The 22,496-nt window shown below is 43.9% G+C and overlaps 1 protein-coding gene across 2 annotated transcripts in view; it reads left to right on the plus strand.

Annotated features, from left to right (window-relative positions):
- GATB (glutamyl-tRNA amidotransferase subunit B) overlaps positions 1-22,496 on the plus strand; it is a 187,374-nt gene that overhangs the window by 141,307 nt on the left and 23,571 nt on the right. The gene's annotated exons all lie outside the window — the stretch shown is intronic.

Genomic DNA, 22,496 nt, shown 5'->3' on the forward strand with positions numbered 1-22,496 from the left:
TTATGTGGGGGATCTGTGGAGGACGCTGTTATGTGGGGGATCTGTGGAGGACTCTGTTATGTGGGGGATCTGTGGAGGACTCTGTTATGTGGGGGATCTGTGGAGGACGCGGTTATGTGGGGGATCTGTGGAGGACGCTGTTATGTGGGGGATCTGTGGAGGACGCTGTTATGTGGGGGATGTGTGCTATGACACACATATAGCATCTTATGCTGGTCCCCCTCATGGCCCTGTGTCCTAAACTGCGCACATAACTGGCTTTGTGTGTAAAGTATTTTACTACTGTGTGTAACAAGCTCTCTCCTATTGATAAAATGGCCAGCCTCTGTAGTCTGTACTCACTGTCACAGTACTAAGAATGCACTGCAGCGAACTGACCTCACTTAGTAACGCTGCTCCCACTTCAGAAAGCAGGAGCGTTACTAAGTGAATGCGCCGGCCGGCCCGCTGTGGATGACGCACTGTTATGGGGATCTGTGGATGACGCACTGTTATGGGGATCTGTGGATGACACTGTTATGGGGATCTGTGGATGACGCACTGTTATGGGGATCTGTGGATGACGCACTGTTATGGGGATCTGTGGATGACGCACTGTTATGGGGATCTGTGGATGACGCACTGTTATGGGGGACCTGTGGACGACACTGAGGGGGGATCTGTGGACGACACTGAGGGGGGATCTGTGGACGACACTGAGGGGGGATCTGTGGACGACACTGAGGGGGGATCTGTGGACGACACTGAGGGGGGATCTGTGGACGACACTGAGGGGGGATCTGTGGACGACACTGAGGGGGGATCTGTGGACGACACTGAGGGGGGATCTGTGGACGACACTGAGGGGGGATCTGTGGACGACACTGAGGGGGGATCTGTGGACGACACTGAGGGGGGATCTGTGGACGACACTGAGGGGGGATCTGTGGACGACACTGAGGGGGGATCTGTGGACGACACTGAGGGGGGATCTGTGGACGACACTGAGGGGGGATCTGTGGACGACACTGAGGGGGGATCTGTGGACGACACTGAGGGGGGATCTGTGGACGACACTGAGGGGGGATCTGTGGACGACACTGAGGGGGGATCTGTGGACGACACTGAGGGGGGATCTGTGGATGACACTGAGAGGGGATCTTTGCATGACACTGATGGGGGGATCTGTGGATTACACTGATGGGGGGGGATCTGTGGATTACACTGATGGGGGGGATCTGTGGATTACACTGATGGGGGGGATCTGTGGATTACACTGATGGGGGGGATCTGTGGATTACACTGATGGGGGGATCTGTGGATTACACTTATCTCATGCGCCGCCTGCCCCCCAGCGCATGTACAAAAAATATTTCTCAATTATCTTGATGGCCATTGCGGATTCTGATTATCGGTTTGTCGCCATTGACATTGGAGCTTATGGGCGAACAAATGACTCGATGGCTTTCAAAAACTCAGCTATGGGACACCTCCTGTATTCAAAGGAATTTGGATTGCCACCTCCGAGACCGTTGCTAGGTACTGATGGACCTCCAATGCCATTTGTGGTAGTAGGGGACGAGGCGTTCAAAATGTGCGTGAAACTAATCAAGCCGTACTCTAGCCATGACCTTAACGCTACAAAGCGCGTGTTTAACTACAGACTGACACGAGCTAGACGACTAGTAGAGTGCGCCTTTAGCATTTTAGTTGCCAAATGGCGTATTATCACCAAAGCCATTCATCTTAAAGTGAAAACCATAGACCAGGGATGGCCAACCTGAGGCTCTCCAGATGTTGCAAAACTACAACTTCCAGCATGCCCAGACTGCCAACTGCTATCAGCCTACAGCAGGGCATGGTGGGAATTGTAGTTTTACAACAGCTGGAGAGCCACAGGTTGGCCATGCCTGCCATAGACTATATAGTCAAGGCTTGTATTAGTTCTACATAACTATCTTTTATCAGAGGAACCACTGTGCCTGGACCTGCAAGAGGTTCATTGTACACTCACCAGGCTGCAACATTTGTCATATCGGTCAACCCTTGCCGTTGCCCGAATGAGGGACAGTTTTGCTGATTACTTTGTTTCTGAAGCGTGCAGAGTGAGTTGGCAGGATAATGTTTAATTGTTTTAACTGTTTTCTCTTATATTAAATGAAAAAAATATTTTTTTTATACACACCTTTTGTCTTATTTTTTACTCAGCCCCAAGAATGGTTCTGCTACACTGCTGATATATTTTATTTGACTACATCACACAATCTGCCTTATGAGAAATAATGCTTGTTAAATGTTTTTTCCGGGTTCAGAGCTGAACTCAGACGTGCCATAATTTGAACCCAACTACCCCACTGAATCTTGCAGGGCATAGGCATTTTAAGGAGATTTGTTGACGTCCTGGGGTCTCTATAGCGCTGCCAGGCGGAGGCTTCTGCCCATCAGTGAGTCCTGTGGTATCACCAGCACTATTGGGCCGGTTGTAGCCCTGCCATAGCCTGTAAAACAGCTAGGACATCGCTAAAGCCTGCCTATTACAAACTGTGACATCAACAAACCCACTGTTTGGCGGAATCCTCCGCTTAGCAGTGTGTTATTGTCAGCCCTTGTTCTGCCCGATCCTGTGCAGGGCAAGGGAGAGTATTGGAGCTTGATCTGCTCCGTTGTTAACATCCGTGTGGTTGGCTGGGGCAAGGTCCGGCTTCTGCTCTGAACCTGGACAACACCTTTAGCAGCATAATGTCCCTTTCCTGTTCCTTGTAGTAGTGACGCTACATTATGTGACAGCTTCATCTGTACTAAAGAGCGAAATTTAAATTTGGTGCTCTCTAGTAAATGAATTGTTGATGAGGCTGATTCACATGTACCTTGACTCCCACAAGGGCTTATGTGAATTTGCACCAGATTGGCTGATGAACAAGCATTAGCTTGTTCATGTGCCAATCAGCAGGAATATGATCAATAAGGAGCTATAAGAAAGCCCGTTATTGATTGTGCAACATCAAAAGTTCAGCCACCTTTGGCACAACAGGTGTTCAGAAAATAAAACTCCTATAAACCTATTTTTAATTATATGAGCGTTATAATCTACGCAAAGTTGTGTGTTGCTGGGAATTCTAGTTTCCCAACAGCTAGAGTGGCCAAAGTTGAGGATAGCCTGTACCAGGAAATAAAAAACACACACACGCTGAAGTATAGTAAACGTATTTATTTTACAAAAATTATCAAAAACACTTTCCCACGACCCGTTCTCGATCAAATTTTTAAAATCATGCACCTGCTCGGGGGTCATTTGGTCCATCCTGGGGATTAAGGTTAGCAAGTGATGATGGGTGAGGGCTGAGTTGGCGTGCCCCCTCCAGGCGACGTGCCAAGTCCTCTAACCTTCGCCTCATTTCATCGGCAAAACCTTCTAGAGCATCAGAAACAATCTCTACAAGGTTCCCTTAATCCTTATGACGGCTCCTACCATATCTCTTTACTATTCAACATAGCTCTCACATTTTGTCTCCAATTAGAGAGTGTATGTTGAAAAGAGCGACCCGGTAGGGGACCAGGATTGTGCTTAACAGAGGCATGATGGACAAGACGGCTGGGAGTGGCGGCCAGTTCCAGCTCTGCTTCAAGAGCTGGGTCAGGCGCTGGATTGACCACCACCGAATGATAACCTTGTGAAAAAAAAAAAGTATATTTATTAGCATGCTGTTAGGTTAACATTATACATGTGGTAAAAATACATATTGCTGTGCTTACCACATTGTTTATGATCCGCTGCAGTGAGATCCCCCCAGCCAGTGAATAAGGACTCACTGATCTCCCACCAGAGCCGCCGGGTGTGATGATGGTCGGCATGGTGGCGGTCGGTGTTGTCCCATAAAGCGGGACGCGCCTCCACCAGTTGGATAAGGAGTTTGTTGTCTATGTGAGGGACAACAAACTCATTATCTTTCCCGGTGGAGACTCTGGAACCCTGGCAGAGAAAGAAAAATTATATAAAGTACAAAAAACAAATGCTAATTAAAACTACGTATTCGATACTTACACGTCCCCGACCGCCACGGGCTCTCCCACGAACTCTGGAGGAGACTGGGGCATCCTGCCTAGCGGCTCTAGGTGAAGGTTCCTAAAACCATTTAAAAAAAAATAAAAAATTATAAGTTATAATTATATATTTTTTTAAACAGAATATATAGAAATAGACTTACTTCCTGCCGGCCCTGATCCGTGCTTTGTCCACCTCCCCTTGGTGACGTCGAGGCCCGAGGTGAGTCGGCCTCAGCAGGTGAGGTTGCTGCAGCGCGTGAGCTGGTTGATGATGAAGACTAGAAATAAAACAAATACTGATTAATGCAATGAATCTAATTGTATTACAAAATCCAATTGTCGCTTGTACTTACCGCTTATTGAATTCTACGGCGCCTTCTGGGTGACCTTCTTGTATTTGATTTTGAGCCTTCAGACATCTGTACGAGACATAATCCAAAAGCAACTATAGATTAAACACGCTATATGAACATGTTTACACCAACATTGACAGAGATATCACATTTATAAAATATTTATTTGATGGACTTACTTTTGATTAGAATTTTTTGGGACTTGGCCCCATTTTTTTTTTTTTTTTTTTTGTGAAGATGCTAAAAAAAAAAAAATTCCCATGATTTTGTTTTTGATGCCCCCCTCAGTGTCATCTACCCCCACCAGTACCATCTGCCCCCCTCCCAATGCCATCAACTTCCCCATACCATAATCTTGCCATATGTTACCAGCCCCCCCAAGTGCCATCTGCCCCCACCCGTACCATCAACTCAACCCCCCACGTGCCATAATCTGCCCACATGCCTTGAGCCCCCAACAGTGCCCCCCCCCCGCCATCAGCCACACCTCTCTGCCATCTGCCCTCATTCAGTGCCATCTTCGCGCCCCCCAGTGCAATAATCTGCCCCCTATTCCATGACCCCCCCCAACAGTTCCTTTCTCCCCCCGCCATGAGCCACACCGCTCTGCCATCTGCCCCCATTCAGTGGCATCCTCGCCCCCCAGTGCAATAATTTGCTTCCTATTTCATGACCCCCCCCAACAGTTCCTTTCCCCCCCTGCCATCAGCCACGACCGCTCTGCCATCTGCCCCCATTCAGTGCCATCCTTGCCCCCCCCAGTGCAATAATTAGCTTCCTATTCCATGACCCCCCAACAGTGACTCTTTCCCCCCCCTGTGATCAGCCACACTTCTCTGCCATCTGCCCCCATTCAGTGCCATCTTCACCCCCCCCCCCCAGTGCAATAATCTGCCCCCATTCCATGACCCCCCAACAGTGACTCTTTCCCCCCGTGATCAGCCACACCTCTCTGCTATCTGCCCCCATTCAGTGCCATCTTCACCCCCCCCCCCCCCCCCAGTGCAATAATCTGCCCCCATTCCATGACCCACCAACAGTGCCTCTCTCCCCCGTACAATCAGCCGCCCCCCCCCCCCCCAGTGCCATAATCTGCCCCCATGCAAGCCAGTAAAGATAGATGATAGAAAGATAGATAGAACTTTCTATACATACCTGTTTGTTGTGAAGTTCATCCAAGATGGCCGATATGGCTGCTGGCGGAGGAGACATTTATAGAGCATGCTCAGTTGACTAAACAAATTGAAATGGATCCGCCTCAGACGGAGCCATTACAGACGGATCTGTCCCCATTGACTTCAATTGTGTGTCAGGACGGATCAGTTTGGCTCCGCATCGTCAGGCGAACACCAAAACGCGGCAAGCAGCGTTTTGGTATCCGCCTCCAGAGCGGAATGGAGACTGAACGGAGGCAAACTGATGCATTCTGAGCGGATCCTTTTCCATTCAGAATGCATTAGGGCAAAACTGATCCGTTTTGGACCGCTTGTCAGAGCCCTGAAACGAATCTCACAAACGGAAAGCCAAAACACCAGTGTGAAAGTCGCCTAATACTGTACTAGCTCCTGATCCGTACAGTATTAGAACGAAGTTTCATGCAAAATGACTTTGGATGTTTCATCTGAAGTCGATTGGCTCATCCCTAGTGGACACATTCACTTCTGTGGGACCCTTTTCTTCCGTTCTACAGCTCCGCAAAACAAATAAAACATTGAAAATGAGGAAGTGGACCCATTGAAGTCTGTGGGTCCGCAAAAATGCGGAATGCTATCAGCGGACACGCTGAACTGTTGTGGACATACGGCTGTCTGAATGAGCCCTTATTGTGAGTCAAAACCAGTAGTGAAGCCTCCGCAGAAATCAGGTATAATGGAAACATCCGTTTTGTGTTTTTTGACCCACATCTGGTTTTGGCTCACAATAATGCCTCTTGCACACGACCGTATGTATTTTGCGGTCCGCAAAAAATGGATCAGCAAAAAATATGACGTCCGTGTGCATTCCGTATTTTGCGGAATGGAACAGCTGGCCCCTAATAGAACAGTACTATCCTTGTTCGTAATGCGGACAATAATACGACATGTTCTATTTTTTTTGTGGAATGGAAATGCGGAAACGAAATGCACACTGAGTACCTTCCGTTTTTTGGACGGACCCATTGAATGGTTCAGTATGCAATCCACAAAAAAACTGAGCGGAAACAGAATGAAAATACGTTTGTGTGCAAGAGGCCTAACTGATGGAAGTAACTGAAGCGTGAACTCTGCTAATTTGTAACTTTTAGCAAGAATAATAAAGGATTGGCGCAATGTGGAGTCATGATAGATGCTACCGACTTATTACATGGGGGATGCAAGGAGTTACTAAGACATCTTAGAAGAAGTTACAGGTCCTCTTTAAGGCCCCTTTCACACGGGCGAGTTTTCCGTGCGGGTACGATCCGTGCGGCGAACGTATGGCACCCGCACTAAATCCGGACCCATTCATTTCTATGGGGCTGTGCACATGAGCGATGTTTTTAACGCATCACTTGTGCGTTCAGTTGAAATCGCAGCATGCTCTATATTGTCCGATTTTGACGTGACGCAGGCCCCATAGAAGTGAATGGGGTGTGTGAAAATCGGATGGCATCCGCAAGCAAGTGCGGATGCGGTGCGATTTGCACGCACGGTTGCTAGGAGACGATCGGGATGGAGACCCGATCATTATTATTTTCCCTTATAACATGGTTATAAGGGAAAATTAATAGCATTCTGAATACAGAATGCATAGTAAACCAGCGCTAGAGGGGTTAAAAAAAATAAAAAATAATTTAACTTACCTTAGTCCACTTGCTCGCGAAGCTGGCATCTCCTTGTGTCTCCTCTGCGCTGAAGTTGAACAGGACCTGGGGTGAGCTGCTCCATTAAATATCGGTTAAGGACCTTCGATGACGTCACTCCGGTCATCACATGGTCTTTTACCATGGTGAATCACCATGGTAAAAGATCATGTGACGTACCATGTGATGACCGGAGTGACGTCATCGAAGGTCCTTAACCGATATTTAATGGAGCAGCTCACCCCAGGTCCTGTTCAACTTCAGCGCAGAGGAGACACAAGGAGATGCCGGGCTTCGCGAGCAAGTGGACTAAGGTGAGTTAAATTATTTTTAATTTTTTTTAACCCCTCTAGCGCTGGTTTACTATGCATTCTGTATTCAGAATGCTATTATTTTCCCTTATAACCATGTTATGAGGGAAAATAATACAATCTTCAGAACACCGATCCCAAGCCCGAACTTCTATGAAGAAGTTCGGGTTTGGGTACCAAACATGCGCGATTTTTCTCACGCGAGTGCAACGCATGACAATGTTTTGCACTCGCGCAGAAAAAATCGCGCATTTTCCCGCAACGCACCCGGCTCTTATCCGGGCAAAAAAACTGACGCCCGTGTGAAAGAGGCCTAAGAGGTTGAAGGAGCTCGATGAATACTCACATGAAAGGTATAAGGTTGGCCATATTAGTTGCCCCCCTAACTTTCCCATAAACAATAAGGGGTCATTTATTAAACAGACATACGCCTGATTTAGGCGTATTTCTGTCGTAGATTGCGGCACAAAAGGGCCTTTGCTCCGCAATCTGCGACTTCTCCTCGCTTACACTGGGTCTAAAAAAGTTGGAGGGTAAGGGTGACGGGCTGTCAGGCCCATCTCATAGCAACCAATGACGCCTTGCACTCTGAACAGGAATCCAGCCCGGCATACCACAGAGCGCTCTCGGCCGCGGAACACGGCGTGCTGTCCGCATCTTTTGCGGCCCCATTGAAATGAATGGGTCCGCATCCGAGCCGCCAAAACGGTGGCTCGGATGCGGACCCAAACAACGTCCGTGTGCATGAGCCCTTAGGCATAGAAAATGGCCTAAATGTAAAACAGCTAGGAAGCTGTCATATATTTAGATGCGGCAGTGGATCTGCCGAAGTTATGTAGAGGCTGGTGCCTCTACATAACTGTGGTGGATCCAACGCCAGTGCAGGGCTTTATTAAGACCAGCGTCTAAAACGCCGGTCTTAAAAAAGTGTGCCTCTAAATACCTATAAACATTACTGAAAAGGGTAAATTGTTTACTGATATCACTTTTGGGCTACTTTCACACTAGCTTTAAAGTTTTCCGGTATTGAGTTCCGCCTCAGTTTTGTCCCCATTCATTTTCAATGGGGACAAAACTGAACAGAACGCAATACTCCAAAATGCATTAGTTTTAGTTGTGTTCCCATGCCGTAGAGCAAACCGCAACATGTTGTAGTTTGCTTTCCGTGCTGGGAAACTGATCAAGATTGATCCGTCATGACCCCCAATGCAATTCAATGGGGACGGATCCTTTTCACTGCCACAATCGAAAACTGATCCGTTCCCCATTGACTTTTAATAGAGTTAATGACTGATCCGTCTTGACTATGTTAAAGCTAATACAAGCGGATCCGTTCATAACGGATGCAGATGGTTGTATTATCAGTAACGGAAGCGTTAGTGTGAAAGTAGCCTTACCTCTCTTGTTGTGTGTGCGGTCACCCAGTTCTATTTTTTGTGATGACAACCCACCTTCCTGTAGAATGTAAATGCTGGAGAGGAAATAGCTCCCGATGAAAAGTACTTAGTGGAAGTGTTATGACAGGTGTGCTGTAACTAGTGAAGTAGTCTGTTTCTATGCCAACCTGTTGTCAATTATTGTTTGAAAAGTAGATTCAGAAACTATCGAAGCGTGCTAGAAAGGTTCAGAAGAGGTGCGTTCACTGCCGCATCACATCCTGGATCCTTAACTGTCTGCAAAGAGAGAGGATTATTCAACATTGTGTTTGTTACTGACAGTGCTAATTCAATATACTTGTCATTTCTGTGGTTCCATTGAGAACCCAATCAGATGTTAGATGTACACAGGAGCGTCAGTTGCGTGGAAAACCTGTTAACGGGGTTATCCGACCCCTGAAATCCCCCCCCACCCCCCAGGCCTGGGCCACTCATACACAATGTACTTACCTCACTCCGTTATTATATTTACATATAGTCATAGACTGCTAATTGCCTACTCTTGACAGGTGCGTGATGTGTTTTTTATTTATTTAAAATTTAATTTTTATTAATTGCTTTTTTAATGATAAATAGTGAACGTTTTTCTAAAAACGTTCACTATTTATTATTAAAAAAAGCAATTAATAAAAGTTAAATTTTAAATAAATAAATAAACACATCACGCACCTGTCAAGAGTAGGCAATTAGCAGTCTATGACTATATGTAAATATAATAAAAGTGCCTCTACACGTGCAGGGTATATATGAATGTAATATATACCTCACTCCATGGCACCCGTGTCGGTTATGAAGCCTGCACAGCCCCTGCTGCATCTCGCCGTGCGCGGATGAAAACATGAATTCAGCCAATGGTAGGCGTTGACGGAACGAGCCTCCCTAGCGTCACCCGCGATGCTAGGGAGGCTCATTCCCGTCACCACCTGCCATTGGCTGCCCTCCACTCAGACAACGGAGGGCAGCCGGTGCGGGCTTCAGAAGCGACACGGGTGCCGGGGAGTCGAGGTAAGTACATTGTGTGTGAGGGGCCTGGGCATATGGGGGGCATTTCAGAGGTTGGATAACCCCTTTAATGTTTTTAGATCAGTATTATGAACTCGTTAGATTAACCCCCACCTCCACACAATGATCAGTCTAGCTCTGGTCATTCAAGCAGAAAAGGACAGTCCTGTTTTGCACAAGTCCATTTTGGGCTATGTGTTGGCAGCGGAGGAGGGCTTTTCTGAGGGCCCTTATTTTGGCTAGAATGCAGTGATAGCCACTCACCTGGTCCTGTTTTATAGCCAAGAACGTGGCTCTAGTTGTGATCTAGCCAGAAATAGAGCAGGTTGAAGTGTACTCGCAGCTCCCACTTCAGCCTGTGTGAAGGAGGTAGCATGGAGGTTCTCACATATTCCTTCTGTCCCTGTTTTGGTTTAGATATTTAACCCTTCATGTTATGAATACATTTCAACAAAATAAACAATATTAACCCCTTAATTATAGAGTGATTTTTCAGTTTTTGTTTCTGTTTTGTTTTCCATGTCTTCTTGGTGCCATAACTTTTTATTTTTCCATTCACACAGCCATATGAGGAATATTTTTTTTATTACATAAGATGACGTGTGAAGCTGTAAAAAAATTTCAGGTGTGGTGGAATTGGGAAAAAAAATGCAATTCTGCCACAGTTTTATGGGTTTTATTTTACAGTGTGCACTATGCGGTAAAACTGACTTGTGCTCTTCATTTTCCAGGTTAGTATGTTTACGGTGATACCACCTTTGTATAGTTTTTTTTGTGTTTTAACTTTTTTTATAGTTGCGCATATATTGAGCTGTGTGAGGACTGATTTTTTGCGGGACAATCTGTATTTTTTATTGGGGCGTGTCTGACTTTTTGATCACTTTTTATTCAAGTGAAGTGATGCCTATGTTTATTTTTTTATTTTGGTGATTTGAAATTTTGTATTTATTAATTGTTTACATTTTTTTAACTTTTTTTTTTATTTTAGGCCCCCCAAGTGGGGCCACAGCATGCAATCATTAAATTGCATTTTGTATAAAGTAATGGAATTGTATCTATTACCATATACAAAGATCAGTATATTCCGATACAGCGCTGCCACCTGCAGGACTGAATTGAATATACCAGTAATAGGCCTAAAAGCCAAGTGCAGGAGTTGGCTTATTACTGCAATGGAACTTCTTCCCCGATCTCATCTCGGGAAGGCATTCTTGCCTGGGAAAAGCACGCTTCTGTTTTTTTTTGCCTTTTAGATTACATGGTCACATTTGACCATTGTATCTGAGGGGTTAGTTGTCTGCAATCGGCATTACCGCCAATGACGGACATGAGGCCTGGGTGTCTACTGTGACATCTATAAAGACTTCACATGTGATGTACTATTATGTCACATGTCGAGAAAAGTTAAAATTGCTTTGTCATGAGGGGTTAAAATGCACTTCAGTCCACTTAGTTGTGTGCCAATTGCTGTAAATTTATTTGAGAGATAACTTCAAAATCTACAATTAAAAGAGGGACATTTTCAGAGGTTTTTACATTTTTAATATGACAGGTGGTTAATTATGATAACATTCCTGCTTTCCTATCCGTAACAATTTTTCTTTTGCTAACCTTTGTTTAGTGTCTGCTGATTGTGTTGCAAATAAAACTTTATTGAAAAGTCAACTCACCTGGTCTTAAAATGTTATGAGCACCTTTACATTGCAAAGCTTGCTGTAGACCTTTGTATACATTGTGTACATTTAAGTGAGCCTTCAGAAGCTCTCATCGCTGAGGGTTCAGGTGCTGTGACCCCCAACTAATAGTTGTATATTAAGGGGCTGCAATGAAGACGAGCCCCAGTCCATAATGCAATATTACAAACCAATGGCAGTTGAAGGGGCAAACACTCCGCAGAGCACTGCCGACCCTTCATTTTAGCTATTATGTCTCTGTGCCAAAACCATTTAGGAAATACTAGTGAATGACCCATGGTTTTGTATCAAATATGCTTACTTTATATAAAACTGGTATTAATTAATTAACTTATTATTGACTTAGCAGAATTATATATTTAAACATAAACCCTGAAGATTCTGCCCTTCAGATAAATTTCATATTCCCTCCCATATTCACTATCTCAGTAGGAGCACACTGTATCCTGCACCAGACAGCCCTTACCAAATGCCTTATAAGTTCAACGTTAATAGCGGCAGCACCTCATTCCTGACTTACCTTTATGAGCTAGACAGGAAAAGACCTCTACAAAAAGTGGCTTTCAGGGCCATTGTGCAGGAGTGACATTTCCATGCATTACATGGACAATCCACTAGTTTGATTGGATGCCATGTACTGCTGCTGCATAGCGTGTTTATCCATCTTAAAGGGGTAGTCCAGGCTTTTACTATTGATGATCTCTCTTCAGAATAGTTAATCAATATCAGATCGGCTAGTTCAGCTGTATGAGGCGACGGCGAACGCAGTGTGCAAGTGCTGTCTCCCGTCTCCCTTCATGCTGCTGCTATGTCTATGGCAAATCAAGGAGAGAGACGGCAGATGGCACGTGCTCACTGCTGTGCACCATCTCCTTATACAGCTGATTGTGGGCAGTACCTGGTGTTGGATCCAAACAGATCCCATAATGGAGACCCATCCAATGTATAGGTCATTTAACATTTTGTACTATACTTTTATCCTGTTTTGAAGCAAAAAATTATATCAGAAAGTAGGAGACTACAACTTATCCTCAGGGGATAAGTTGTCATGGGACAACCCCTTTCATCATGGCACTGTCATAGGTGTTCACCCTTACCACAAGTAAGGCCTCGTTCACATCACCGTTTCTCCTTTCCGTTCTCCGGCTCCGTTGAGGAGCAGGAGAACGGAAAGGACTGATTCTGCAGATAACTGAGCGTAACGGAGCCTAAAGACCCCCATAGACCATAATGGGGTCCGTTCGGTGTCCGCTCAGAAACAAATATATGACGAAAAAAATCAGAAAGACTGCTTTCAGACGAGCGTATTTGCAATGTATATAGTCCGGATTTAATGTACCAGAATCCGCTGCTAATGTTAATGAACAAAGCTATTCACATGGGCGTATAATTTCCGTCAGTATTTGAAATCCTCAGCATGTCCAAGTTTTGTGCAGATTTGTTTCCAAATACGCACATTACAGTCTGTGCTGTTCCTAAATAAGGAAGGAAGGAAGAAATACTCATGTAAATCCTGATAAAATCGTGAAGCAATGACAATACTGATTATATCATCAGGATCCTGAGCCAGAATACTGACTGATTCAATATGCTTGTCTGAAAGTGGCCAAAGTCTCTCCCAAGATTCAGACCTGGGTTCTCTAGATTCAAGGCTGACCACTTACATCCAGGCCACAGCCTTAGGGCTCATGCAGACGAATGTGTTTTCTTTCCGTATTTTTTGCGGACCGTATGTGGAACCATTCACTTCACTGGGTCCGCAAAAACAACGGAAATTACTCTGTGTGCATTCCGTTTCCATATGTCCGTATTTCCGTTCCGCCAAAAAATAGAACATGTCCTATTATTGTCCATATTACGGACAAGGATAGTACTGTTCTATTAGGGGCCAGCAGTTCTGTTCCGCAAAATATGGAATACACACGGACGTCATCTGTATTTTTTGCGGACCGCAAAATACATATGGTCGTGTGCATGAGGCCTTATCAGAATGAGGACTGTGGTTTTTATGTACTTAGAATGCTAACATATATTACTGGTTTCATTCTAATCATGTATTGTACCTGTGAATAAGGCAGTAATACGTATATTAGCTTTCTAAGTATAGAAATGCACTCTTCTCAAGTAAAACGCAATATCTCTTGAAATGTGATGATAAAAGGAAAAAAACACTTGGACCTAACAATGCTTAGAAATTCCACGTTTGCATAATATTGCTGAAACTTTAATCTAAATTACTAACATTTTGTGACACTAAATATTTTTTAGTCAAGCGAGCGTAAATGTCTAAAAAGTATCTAGAATTTCTATTTCTGGGTGGTGTTCAAGTCTGTAAGAGAACAGACGGTAACCACCTGAAACCTCTGTTTTATGTAGTACAATTTATCATAAACCTGTTTCACTGTGTCTTTAGGCAACATTTTATACGAAGTCTTAATTCTGAAAAATATCCTTTTGCTTTTTATACAGTGTTATCCATAACATTTATGAAGCAATATGAGTATGGTAATTTGCTTGGCATATACCAAGACCCTAGGGCTGTCAGGCATCCTCACCGTTCACTTCTATATATTTTTTTTGTACAGCTAAGATTAAAATGTGATTTATTTTCATCAATAAGCTTGTTATGTACTTTACAGCTGCAGGGGCAGCAAGGAAATTCTGTTGGGGCAAAACACGAAGCACAGACCTAATAAGAGTAACCCAGATGTTGCTAAATGTACTTGCCACCATTTTTTACTCCTACATAACATCTTAATCCTACCATTTTATTTTTATCAGAAATTTTCATCAGGAAAGTGCTTGTGCTGAAAAAGTTATTTGCTGCCCGAAATATTCTATTTTGGACAGTACTGAAATAACTGTTACGATCATAGATCCTCATTTACTGTGATGACTAGGGATGAGCGAATCAACTTCAGATAAGATATCCAACGTCGATTCGCATAAAACTTTGTTTCAATACTGTACCGAGCGAGTGCTCCGTACAGTATTAGAATGTATTGGTTCCGATGAGCCGAAGCCATTATTCGCGAGACTTCGCTTAATAACTTCATAAATTGATTTCTACTATAAAAGAAACATTTCCTGAACTGTGGTTCGAAAAAAAAAAAAATTTTTACAGTAGAAAAAATATGTCATTTTCTGTCATTTACTATGGTGGCACCTAGATCTTTTTGTAGGGTGTACCGAAATGTGGCGCATCTAGTTATGAAAAAATATTCTGTACCGTGTTCACACTACATTTTGGCATGGTTTATCCAGAAAGAGTGTGGCAAAAGATGCAACAATTTGCGTACAGAAGGGTATTTATCATGCTAGTCAGGGGCAGACTGGGAACTAAAAGTGGCCCCATGTTGCAGGCGGGTCCAAATTGACTGAAGGTAGGGTCCAAATAATTAGGCAGGGCCAACAATACTATAGTGCAGGCATGGCCAACCTGTGGCTCTCCAGCTGTTGTAAAACTACAATTCCCACCATGCCCTGCTGTAGGCTGATAGCTGTTGGCAGTCCAGGCATGCTGGGAGTTGTAGTTTTGCAACATCTGGAGAGCCTCAGGTTGGCCATCCCTGCTATAGTGCACAACAATATACCGCCCCAGCTTAACCAAATACCACAGTGCAGCACTGCCATCTGAGCCACAATATTCAACTGTATCGCAGTCCTGAAGATTGGCTGTTGGCCAAGTGCGAAGAGAGAATTAGATCATTATTTACCTAGCTGGCGGCTGTGAGGACGGCTTGGGTGGTCCTCTTAGGCATTGGCCCACCAGGAAATTTCCCTGTAGGGTCTGGCCAATCCGCCCCTGATGCTAGTTGTATTGGAGGTTAGTTTTCAGAATGGAGATGCTATACGTGCCAAATTTATGAAAATGTTGTACAGTAATAATATATTATGCCCAAACACATAATACTTTCTCCAATTTGTGTAAAAGTACGCCTGTGACACAGAAGGGATCTATTCTGAAATTCTGTCCAACTTTTCACTCCAAATCTGTACAGTTTAGGTGGCACTAGTAGGCAAAGTTGTAGAACTGACCCCCCCCCCCCTTCCCCAAATAGCAAAAATGCCTACTTGTGACTTTTTTAAGCCAGAATTCTGATATGTAGAGCTTAATAAATTCCCCCCAAAATTCGTATCCGTATGAGGACTTGCTTTTTGTGTAACAAGTTGTACTGTTTAATAGCAATGACACTATATTATGTGTACAAAAATGGTTAAAAAAAATGTGTGTTTAAAATAAAAAAACACTATTCTGCCTTTCTTCACTGTGCTAAAATGTACAAATAAGGCTACTTTCACATCTGCGTTTTTAATTCAGGTTTTGAGGTCTGACAGAGGATCTCAAAACCTGAATTAAAAGGATCCGTACCATTTAATACATCCTGATGGCTCTGTTTTGGCTGGTCCGTTGTAGTAAATCAAAACTGAACAAACCTAATCAGGCATGAAAATGATTGTAAGTCAATGGGCGCCGGATCTGTTTTTCTCTGTAATGAAACAGATCAGGCAGCAGCTGGCTAAGCTGTAGTTTTTTTAGGTAATATTCTGGGATACATGTAACTTTTTGATATCTTTATCAAAATTTTTGAGGTGAGGTCACCAAACAATGGAAATTTGGGCATATTGATATTGTTTTTGTTTTTTGTAACGGTGTTCACTGTGCATAATAAATATTTTTATTTTTTTATTTTTTTTAGACAAAGTGATGCAAATTATATTTGTTTATTTTTATATGTAAAATTGCAAAAGGAGGGTAGTTAGAATTTTTAATGATTTTACTTATCTTTCTTATTTTTATGTTTAGTCCCTCTAGGAGACTAGAACGTGTGAATGTTCAGTTGCATATATAGACTTTAATAGTTTGCTATTGAGGCCTATGGGGATTCTGTGGTCTTCCTATTAAGCTCTACTGCAGGAAGAGCTTAATTGATTGACAGTTCATAATGGCGGACCTGTGAATACCATGCTATTTTTATATATCATATATGTTCAGTTTTTTTATGACATGAAGTGATGTCAGAGTAATGGCGAGTTTGCATTTCGGTTGTTTGGTCAGTTGTTTCCATTGATTGTTGGGAGGCGGGACCAGTAGTAAAGTCAACACCGAGATTAGGTGTAATGTAAAGATCTGCACCTGTTCTGTGTTTTGGCTCCCAGTGGCTGGTGGAGGTGGCTGGCCAGGTGACTGAGGTGTGAACTAGGCCTAAAATGTGTATAATTAAGACTCCCCCAGCTTCATGTGTGGAGTCTGGTGGAAGCTCAGTGAGCGCGAAACGGCCATCGCCACTGTTTGGCATCTTGCACTTCAAAGCCTATGTATTTTATGGATTTGTGAATAAACAAAGGATTTTATGGTGGACGCATCTATTAAAGCTCAGACGGCCCCAGGCCACCATAGAAATTGATGAACACCTTGCAATTTTGCTGCAAGAGGGAGGCTGATCAGAGGCCATGAGGAGCCCCCTCACTGCAACTGCTCAGATGCTTCATAATGACCACAGCATCTGAGGAGTTAGATCACTGGGACCAGAGCAATTACACCTTTGGCACCCACTCCATCCTATCATTATGCTGTAAAAGCACTGCATATGTTTCCCAGTGATTAGCAGTGCCAGGATACTGCTATATCTTTCCGTTTACTTTTGTATTTATTTACACAAAGAAGCAGAAGCTACAAAATTCAGTTTGTGGCCGTGTACTTAAAGGGAACCTGTCACCGGGATTTTGTGTATAGAGCTGAGGACATGGTTTGCTAAATGGCCGCTAGCACATCCACAATACCCAGTACCCATAGCTCTGTGTAAAAAAAACTATTTGATACATATGCAAATTAACCTGAGCTGAGTCCTGTATGTGAGATGAGTCAGTGACAGGACTGGAATCCTCTTAGGTTAATTTGCATATGTATCAAATTGTTTTTTTTGACACAATAAAAGCACACAGAGCTATGGGGACTGGGTATTGCAGATGTGCTAGCGGCCATCTAGCAACCCATGTCCACAAAATCCCGGTGACAGGTTCCCTTTAAAGTAAAACATCCCTTTTATTTCCAGATCATTAAAAATGTGTATTTTTTCGTGTGTCCGTTCCTTTTATTTTAGTACATATCCTATGCTTGGCCGCAAATTGCGGTTCGTGGCCCTATAGAAAGTCATGGGTCCATAAAAAACGGATAGCACACGGAAATGCATCCGTATCTCATCCGTTTTTTGTGGACCCCTGGACAGAAAACATTCTAGGAAACCCCATTTCAGTTTTTTGCAGACCGTGAAAAACGGATGACACACAGAAGCACCACGTCCGTATTATACGGACTTACGGAACGGAAATATAACTGAAGACATACGGAACACACGGATCCGTGAATTGCAGACCGCAAAACCAACACGGTCGTGTGAATGCTCCCTTTTACTCAATGCCAGATATCCACCTTTTCTAATTTAGCTGAGGTAATAACACTATCTAAACTCAAGTTAGTTACTTTCTTTCTCCCTGAGGTATCTGCTTATGACTCTCGCTCTGTCAGCGCTATTGCTGTATTAGGCTGCGTTCACACGGGCGAGATTTCCGCGCGGGTGCAATGCAGTAGGTGAACGCATTGCACCTGCACTGAATCCTGACCCATTCATTTCAATGGGGCTGTGCACATGAGCGTTTTTTTTCATGCATCACTTCTGCAATGCTTTAAAATCGCAGCATGCTCTATATTCTGCGTTTTTCACGCAGCCCTGGCTCCATAGAAGTGAATGGGGCTGCGTTAATAACGCATTGCATCTGCAAGCAAGTGCGGATGCAATGCGTTTTTCACTGATGGTTGCTAGGAGATGTTGTTTGTAAACCTTCAGTTTTTTATCACGCGCGTGAAAAACGCATCAAAACGCATTGCACCCGCGCGGAAAAAACTGAACAACTAAACGCAATTGCAGCCAAAACTGACTGAACTTGCTTGCAAAATGGTGCGAGTTTAACTGAACGCACCCTGAACGCATCCGGACCAAATCTGTCACGCTCGTGTGAACTCAGCCTTATTAGCTATTAGACGTGGGAGAAGACATCTCTGCCTATGCCTCAGTTATTAAAATCAGAGTCCCTACTGCCCCCCCCCCCCCCCCCCGACGTGTTTTGCCACCTCCCTGATGAAGCCACATGTGTAAAAAAAAAAAAAAAATACACATTTTTAATGATCTAGAAATAAAAGGGATGTTTTACTTTAAGTACACGACCACAAACAGAATTTTGTAGCTCCTGCTACTTTGTGTAAATAAATGTGATTATTTTCTGGGCCACAAGGGTCATTTATGGAGGTAAATTTTTACTTTTGTATTGCAACCGCAACAAAGTTGCACCTCAGTGTTTTATACGGTATATATATGTTTGTGTAAAAAAAATAATATATATGTATATATATCACACACACACATTCTCCTTGTATTTCTGTATTCACTTAGATGAGCGAGATGCGTCTCTTGCGTGTGTTTTTCCCCACACACGTGTACCTATTGTAATTTCCATCATTGATGTGGTTGTCTATTAAGCCCTTTGTACAGGCAGTGCGTAGCACAGAACTACTTGATGAAGAGGATGTACCTGTATATGCTCCGCAGATGTTTACATGGGACCGTGGACGTCACATAGATTTGTTTGTGCCCCCAACTGTCTTGTAGAGAATATTGTCTTGACTAAAATAGACTCTCATCTGGAACGGCATGTGTGTGATCTTCTAAATTGGTCTTCACTTTGTAGTTATCAGTCTGCTGGAGTCCTGGCAGACACAGTAAAATATGTCAGCGTTCTAAAGACGAACTGGCAGACATCACAGTACAAATGTCACCTCCCAGTGGAAGTTTACTCATCATGTTGTCTGCTTGTTAGATTTTCTTTTTTGCCATGAAGTGTAAGAGTATGCGCCATCTCTAAGGCTCTGTAAATCAAAACCTCTTTGTTTGTATGCTGCTAAATTGACGGTTGATGTGATGTCGCACAAAATGTGTGTTATACTTTGCCCCGTTTACTTACTCTTAATCAGGCTCAAGTTCCGGAGAGCTCTGGCGAAAACTTTTTCCCCTCACATAACTTATGCTCAAATATGGCTAAAGTACAATACAAGATTTCATGTCACAGCATCACGGTTCCTGGTTGGTTGTACGATGGATCCCAATAATCCTTTTGACCTAATATGGAGTCTGTCGGAGTTCCGTCGTTGATCCACCTGCAGCACTAATCCTGCCGTCACATCTGATGGATTTGCAGATAGAGGCTTTGAACGGTGCCTCCATTAAAATATCAATATACTCCACACAATGCCTGGGCCTCTCATACAGACAATACTTAACTGGTCCCAGGCGCCTGTGTCCTCCCGCAAGGGGTAGGTCACCATCACGGTTGGCTGCACCTCCCATTGCCAGATGTTGTGATGGAGAGATGCAGCAATTTCCATGGAGGAATACGGGAGAATACAGGCGTCGGGGACCAGGTAAGTATTGTCTGTATGAGGAGCCCAGCAATGGGGGGGGGAGGGGGGTACAGCTTTGGATAACCCCTTTAACTTTGTGTTTTATGTTGACCAGTGCACTATGTAAGGATTATATTTTCCTCAACTGCCCTTGTGACAATAAAAATCACAGGTGCCTCTTTGGTTGTTACCCCACCTTAGTTTCAAGTGGACTACCCCTGCAAAAATTGTTTTTTTAAACTATTTTCTGTAAACTAGTATGGGATTTACTCATGTAAATGTGACAAAATTCTCTCTCATTGATTTCTGAAAATGAATGTGTCATTACATTTCATCATTATCATTAGGCCTCTTTCACACGGGCATCATGTTTTTGGCCCGGATAAGATGCGGGTGCATTGCGGGAAAATGAGTGCAAAACATTGTAATGCGTTTTGCATGCGCGTGAGAAAAATCGGCATGTTTGGTACCCAAACCCGGACTTTTTCACAGAAGTTCGGGTTTGGGTTAGGTGTTCTATAGATTTTATTATAATCCCTTATAACATGGTTATAAAGGAAAATAATAGCATTCTTAATACAGAATGTATAGTACAATAGGGATGGAGGGGTTCATTTTTTTTTTTAACTCTCCTTAATCCACTTGATCACGCAGCCCGGCTTCTCTTCTGTCTTTATCTTTGAGGAATAGGACCTTTTGATGACGTCACTGGGCTCATCACATGTTCCATCACCATGGTGATGGATCATGTGACGGACCATGTGTTGAGCGCAGTGACGTCACCACAGGTCCTTTTCCTGTGCACAGCAAAGATGAAGACAGAAGAGAAGCCGAGCTGCGCGAACAAGTCGATTTAAGGTGAATTTTAAAAAAAAATATTTTTTTTAACCCCCCCAGCGCTATTGTACTATGCATTCTGTATTAAGAATGCTATTATTTTCCCTTATAACCATGTTATAAGGGAAAATAATAATGATCGGGTCCGCATCCCGATCGTCTCCTAGCAACCGTGCGTGAAAATCGCACCACATCCACACTTGCCTGTGGATGCTTGCGATTTTCACGCAGCCCCATTCACTTCTATGAGGCCTGCGTTGCGTGGAAAACACACAAAGAGGAGCATGCTGCGATTTTCATGCAACGCATGCAAAGTGATGCGTGAAAATCGCCACTCATGTGCACAGCCCCATAGAAATAAATGGGTCCGGATTCAGTGCGGGTGCAATGCGTTCACCTCACGCATCGCACCCGCGCGGAAATCTCGTCCGTCTGAAAGAGGCCTTAGGGATTAGTGAAGTGAGCTTGGCTTCGCTCTAAACTTAGTTTTAATGCTGTACAGAGATCCGTCTCCGTACAGCTTAAAAATGTATACGCTCTGGTGCGAGGTGAAGTGAGTGATCACCGAAGGCACCTGCACTCGCAGTAGCGCCACAGCCTTCTTGCAGCTGTTTCTAGGCTGTGTTACATCACGTTTATTGGTCACATGGCTGAAGTGAATGGGACTGAGCTGCGATACCAAGCTCTACCTCCTTACAATGTGTGGTGCTGTGCTTGGTGAGCTGAGAGGAGGCAGCGGCGCCACTGCTGATTTAGATACTGATGACCTTTCCTGAGGATGGGTCATCAGTAAAAATACCTGTGAAAACCCTTTTAAACACCTGTTCTAGAATTTGCACGTATCAGATGTAAGTTGGTATTACTTTTATCTGTATTCAGTGATCTGTTTCTTCCTTGGTCCACATTATTAAGTCCTACCATTCCTCTTACATTGCATGAACATACTAAATATAAGTGTTCAAAAGCCATTTCTCTTTAAAGTCATGAACACAAATATAAATACACTTACAAAAAAAAAGGGAATTTGTTGTAACACGTATATAAACCATACGCTTTTTTGGTTTACACATTTTCAGTATTTAAAGGGATTCTGTCACCAGAATTAACCCTATCAAACTAGCTGTCATTAGCGATGTGCTAATGTCAGCTGAATCTAACTAGCCTATTCCTACTTTTATCTATGACCCCGTTACTCCAGAAATATAACTTTTAAAATATGCTAATGAGCGGCTAGGTGCAAGGGGGGGGGGGTGTTGCCCCTGCTCCTAGAGGCGCCGTTCTCCCACCTCTGGCCACGCCCTGCTACACTAGATTTACAGGGCCAGGCAGCGTTGGTCTCCTACTGCCAGCTCTGTCTGCCGTGTAAATCTCATGCCTGCGCCGTACCGTTCTGTATTCGGCACAGTGAGTGAAGGGCGCTCGCCAACTTCCTCACTGCATCTGCACCAAATACTGAACGGCTCGAGATTTCCCCAGCGCACAGGGCCGGCAGTTGGAGGTGAAGGCTGCCTGGCCCTGTCAATTTAGTGTAGCAGGGCGTGGCCAGAGGTGGGAGAACAGAGGC

Source organism: Bufo gargarizans, chromosome 1 (genome assembly GCF_014858855.1).
Source record: "Bufo gargarizans isolate SCDJY-AF-19 chromosome 1, ASM1485885v1, whole genome shotgun sequence".
NCBI lineage: Eukaryota > Metazoa > Chordata > Amphibia > Anura > Bufonidae > Bufo > Bufo gargarizans.